The 6,000-nt window shown below is 36.2% G+C and overlaps 1 protein-coding gene across 5 annotated transcripts in view; it reads right to left on the reverse strand.

Annotated features, from left to right (window-relative positions):
• gpr25 (G protein-coupled receptor 25) overlaps positions 1-4,311 on the reverse strand; it is an 87,685-nt gene extending 83,374 nt beyond the window's left edge. The window contains exons 1-2 of one of the 5 annotated variants that reach the window (XM_072563552.1): positions 4,020-4,311; positions 1,330-1,400 (exon numbers count right to left, since the gene is read on the reverse strand). The gene's annotated coding sequence lies outside the window, so the exon portion shown is untranslated. Of the gene's footprint in view, positions 1-830; positions 867-1,329; positions 1,401-2,277; positions 2,382-4,019 lie in introns of those variants that run through there. The other 4 variants (XM_072563553.1, XM_072563555.1, XM_072563551.1 and 1 more) reach the window with 4 other exon arrangements.
• Positions 4,312-6,000: the final 1,689 nt, after the last annotated feature.

Here is a 6,000-nt window from a genome sequence, read left to right on the forward strand (position 1 = left end):
ATGGGAATAGCATCGCCTGAAAGTTCCCCTCCAAACCATTCAACATCCAGAATTGGAAATAAATCACCTTTCCTCTCGTGTCACTGGGTCAAAATCCTGGAACTCTCTCCCTAACAGCATTGCGAGTGTATCTATGCCAAATGGAGTACAATGTGATAACACCTTGTAAAGGGCAATGATGGATGGGGCCCAACCAGTGATGCCCACACCCTCAATGAATAAAAGAGTAGACCTTAACAAACTATTTAACCTTGCCAGAACAATGAAACTAGAAGACATGGTCCATGCTTGAAGGAGAATAAAATTGTTGTGATATTTGGAATGCAATGTTAAGAAGAAAATTAAGTTGGCAAGATGCTTGAACAGGCATGACATGCAAAGTTATCATGTTTGAGAAAAAATATTGGGTTTGAGGATAAAGTTTTCACAGCTTTGAATCAATGCACAGAGACAGAGTCATAGTCACACAGCAAGGAAACAGACCTTTCAGTCCAACTAGTCCATCCTGAACATAATCCCGCTCTGCCTGTATTCCTGATGAAGGGCTTTTGCCCGAAACTGCTCCTCGGATGCTGCCTGAACTGCTGTGCTTTTCCAGCACCACTCTTCTAAACACTGAACATAATCCCAAACTAAACTTGGCCCACCTTCCTACTCCTGGCCCATATCCTTTTCAAAGATTCCCTACAATCTTCGTATTCAAATGGTTTTTAAATGTTGTTCGTGATACCACATCCACCACTTAACTCAGGAAGTTCATTCCACTTAGGAACCACCCTCTGTGTAAAACATTTACCACTCCAATCTTTTTAAAATCTCTCTCCTCTCACCTTAAAAATGTATCCCCGGTCTTGAAATCCCTTATCCTACAGGAAAGACAATTACCATTAATTCTATCAATACTTTTCATTATTTTATAAACTTCCATATGTTTTCTCTCATTTTAGATCTTGGCCTACTGTAAACTAAATAATACAGAATCTTCACCAAGATTTGTCAACAACTGCATTACTATCATATCATTGCTTCCAACTAGATGGTATAATGTGAATGAAATATATCTTAATTTTTTAAAAAATTATCTAGAATTTTCTATCTTTCCATTTATGGAAGGCAACCAGGAGGTCCCTCTGAGAAATCTTCATACAAATTTTAAAATGTTTCCAGGCTACACTATTTGGAGACTTTTAAGATATGACTTCATGGCTTGTGTGGTGTTGGTTTACATTTAAAATCCAAATGGTATGAGACTATCAAATTACATTCATTTTCTGGAGATTTTTCTGTTTGTTATTAATGAGCATTAGAAACCTCTTTGCAATTACTTACCAGTGGAAGTACAAGCAACAGCCTGCACTGCTAGCAGTCTTATCCTCCAGCTATAATCCAGATGATAATGTCTGTAAAGATTTCGCAATAGAGTTTTACTGTGAATCTGTCAACCTTTATAAACTGAACTAATTAAATGGATTAATTTCTGTTAGCTTGAACTCTAGCTAAGAAAAACAGCAGATGTTTCTTGAGATTAGTATGATCATCACAAAGCAGACTTGTCCCCTTATCAACGTAATTGAAAAATGTATTAAAATCACTTCCAGAATAAACCCAGTATATCACTGCATTTGTAACCAATTTGTAATTCTAATTCTTATTTTATGTTGGTGAGAAATGGTGAGATTTGTGATCATGTTTATGAGACTAAAGAAGGAAAGTGAACTACTAAATAGTGAGAAAGATCTTAATTCAAGTGTAAAAACACAATTTAAACTGTTCCCAACACCATCTATTACAGAGAAGTTATAGATCAACTTCAACTCTTCTGGTTCTTATTTAATGTTTGTTTCCTTTGGACTGTGGAAACAATTTGATGAATCCTTTGAGTCTCCTGATATGAATGCTTCACAAATCTGAGAGTCAATAATTTAAAGATTTCTATTCAAAATCTCTTGGCCTAGAAGCTCCCCAAACTAGACACTTCTAATGGAATTCCTGAAGAAGGGCTTATGCCCGAAACGTCGGTTCTCCTGTTTCTTGGATGCTGCCTGACCAGCAACACATTTTTACTTCTAATGGGATGGCTGGCTTTGATTGAACTTAAATTAAGTAAAATACTCCCATTAAGAAAGAAGCTAATCCTTGCTTCTGAGCTCCACTCTGATGTCTTCTGAACTGAACCAAACTTAAGTGAATGGAAAAAACCATGTCTGAGTGCAATTCCTTATTCTTCTAAACTGAAATCACATCAGATGCACATGTATGTGAACAGCATAACCTTACCTGATCACCACCTCTCTTAACATTCCATTGTCTCTACATTTTCAGACTGCTTCTCCTTCATCTAGGATTGTTTGAAGCAGGAATATCTTTCAACTAATTATTCAGAAGATTTGAAGCCAATGTCTTTGCTGCAAACACTAATCCCTTGTCTTGATTCTATATTTCTCCCTGGAAAGTGCTGGAGGCTCACTGAGATTATGTACAAGTTCGGTGTCATATTTGACCACAAGAGGAACTTACAAGCACATTTCAATATCAACGCTAAAACCTGCTATTTCCACCTCCATAACATTACTCTTTATCCTTCCCTGTCTCAGCTCTTCTTCTCTTGAAAACCTAACTTTATTACCTCCAGACTTGATGATTCAATGTACTTCTGGTTAGCCTCCATATTCTACCCTGTCTAAACTTCAGGTCATTCTAAATTCTATTGTTCATATCCTAACATGCAGAAAAATCTGTTCACTCATCGCTGTGCTTATTAATCTATGCACAACTCCATCTTGAAAAAGGTACTCAAGTTTAAAATTCTAATCATTGTTATCAAATCCACCAAGTTCTGGTTCCCTTATGTTTGTAATCTTCCTTAGCTCTAGAACCCTCCAAGACATCTGTGCTCCTCCAATTTGTTGAACATCCCTGATTTTAACTGTTCTATCTTTGGTGCCCCGCCTTCAGCTACCTGAGCCCAAGACTCTGGAACACACTTCCTAAGCCTCACCATATCTTTCTCTACCTTGTTTTCCTGCTTTAAGACATGCTTAAAACATATGTCTTTGACAAAGCTTTTGGTCATCTGCCTGTGTATTTTCCTCTATGGCTCCATATCTTATTTAGTTCTGTTAGTGAAATGCCTTGGATCTTTTTTAAAAAATTACATTAATAATGCTGTATAGCTACAAACTAGTGCTAATTTGTCCAGTATCCCTTGATGTATGGTGCAGAATCTTGGGTTTGCTATAGAAGCTCTGGAACTTCCATCTATGACACTTCCATCTATGACACATCCATCCACCATCAGAATTTGATGGTAGGACAAAATCACAAATAATAAAGACTCATCATTGTATTTGGTTCAATAGCATGGAAAGTAGTCTCCAGAAAATGCAAGTTAGATGAGCAGTCCATGTCCCTCACATCAATTATTACATGAGTCTCCAAGCAGATATTTAATGAGAACTATGTCATAACAAACAACATCAAGGTGGTTAATACAAGCAATAAAGTGACAGCCTAAAAAAAGTATTACTAACTCCTGCATCCCAGACAACGTCTCTTAGGAAAACACTGCAGCTGAGTAGCCCATATGGAAACAGTCATGAAAACTGGTTCAGCATGATTTGAGAATCAACTATGCTAAATGCATAAAATTTGATTTGCCCAGATAGAGACCAGAAGTAGGACAATGCATGTGGTCCCTCAAGAATTAACAATGACAACATAAACACTGTGGACATCCATGTTGATCTTGCATCAGAATCTTCAGACTTAAGAGGACCCCATAAGATAATTTACAGCCTGGATAGACTCAAATAACAGAAGTCTACCATAAATCAAGTGTTTAGACAACAGTCAATGCATTATTTTTTTTAACCATAAATACATGATTGTTAAATTTTTAGATTGAGAAAAAGACAAAGCTGTAGTAGTGGTTGCAACTATACAATATATTGCTTAGAGTAAGCATTATTGTATGTCATAAGTGGCATTTGTTCATAGCATGTTCCACATGCATAAGTTACCTTTTTGCCTTGAGATCCTCCTATAGCTTAGAGTAAACAGGTTGACTTTAAGACCAGTAGTTTTCTCCTTTTTTTAATGGGGAAATCCTATACAGAAAGATTTATATTTTCTTTTTCTGAGGTCTCAATCCAGCAGTTATTTGCAGTCACTTATATGGCTAAAAAGCTCAAGCAGCAAGTATTATCTGAAAGTAGTCCTAGAATTGTCAGCACTTAGTAGAAAGAAAATCTTCCAATGTAAAGAGTATTATATCAAATTTTCACGATGTAGCTCCACTCTTTCCACATCTATTGTTAGACAGTCATTACATGACTGTAATCGCATTAGTATATCTGCCCATAGTAGATCTATTCCAGGCAATGGATGCACAAACATACTGGAATTATGTTAATTGATTATGGCAGTACAAGACATCACCATTCTGCAGTGAAGCGATCAGCAGCAAAACTCTCACAGCTTAGCTCCCTAACTCCTAATGCCTCTCGATAAACACTGTGCACATCATGAAGAAACCACACTGATGTTTTTTTTTAGTGTTTGTCTCATTAGACTTTATTCAGAGTGTTTATTTCACAAGTTGATTAATTCTATCAATTTAAAAACTAAGATTTGATTTCTGATTGCAAGGCTCATTACAAATTCAGCAAATAAAATATATTCTTGGGCCAAAACTTATTCCTGAAAGAAGTTATGTGATCATTGGTCTTGAAAGCAAGATTTCTCACATTACAAATTTTCCATGAGAGCAAGAATTGAAATATTTCACTGACATATTGCAAACCAATCTTTCATTGCAAATAAAATAGTGCCTTACAGCACTGGCTTCAGTTTACACTGTCAATCAGTTTTGTATAATTATACTTTTCATCTGCTTATGAATGATTTGTTTTCTTTTAGGACAGTATGGATTCTATTTTAATGGTATCATTCAGTGCCTTATTTATAATACAAAACCTATTAGCAATTTTCTTCTTAAAATTCTGTGAGGCAATTCTTTTCCAAATATACACAGCTGTTAACGCAGTAAATCTAAAGTGTTCAAAAATTGTTACCCCTGAGGACACAGTGGAGAAATGTGCAACATAAATTTTTCCCTAAGAAGACACAGAGGTGAAATGTGTTACATAAAGTTAAACAACTGCAGACGGTCTTCCAGGTTTGGTCACCAGTATGCGGTCAGTGGCTCTCAGCCAAAGCATTACAGTGACTGCAAATCTCTTGTTTGGAAGCGGGGTACAAATCAGACAGAGTTACCACTCTAGTTGCTATCAAGTGACCTCTACCACAGCATAAAAATACAACTCCTACAGTAGATTCACACAGAGACAGTACTGCCACATGTACTAGCTGAAGCAGATATTGTTGCCACAATTAAGTGGCTTTAAAAAAAAGCAGTAAATGGTGGTTAAACAAATTAAATAAGCTTTGGGAAACCAAAGTCAAATAAACAAAATCAGCTAAACTAAAATTAAGATTTTATCCAAAAAAAATTGAAAACTGGTCCATCCATTCAGGTGTGAAAAAAAACTTATATCCTATTTTAATTTACACCTGTATGATAAGCTTCACATAGTGGAGATGAAAGACATTTCATAGAATTATCCAGATTAAAAAGAGGAGACTCAGACATTGTAATACATAAAATAGCCGGATTTCAGGGAGCTGCAAGTGGAGCAATGGAGATGCACTTGTGATTGGAACAAACTTGAAAAAGCTCTGTCTCAACCTCTCCAGAAGGAATAAGTGTGCCATGACAGAGCTGATTAAAAGGAAACATTATAACACGAAGAACCTAAAAAGATCTCCAATGTTTGTTACAGAAAGGATTAAGACAATGTTGCAGCAGAAAGCCTTTACTCCTGGAGGATACCCTACGATGTTAAACCCTGCATTTTTCATCTTTTTTTTGAGCTGGACACTTTCCCTTTTTACCTTTGATGTTCATTTACATTTGATGCCTTCATTATTTTTTCTTGGGTT

The sequence above is a fragment of the Chiloscyllium punctatum genome, chromosome 45, assembly GCF_047496795.1.
Source record: "Chiloscyllium punctatum isolate Juve2018m chromosome 45, sChiPun1.3, whole genome shotgun sequence".
In the NCBI taxonomy this organism is placed as follows: Eukaryota; Metazoa; Chordata; class Chondrichthyes; order Orectolobiformes; family Hemiscylliidae; genus Chiloscyllium; species Chiloscyllium punctatum.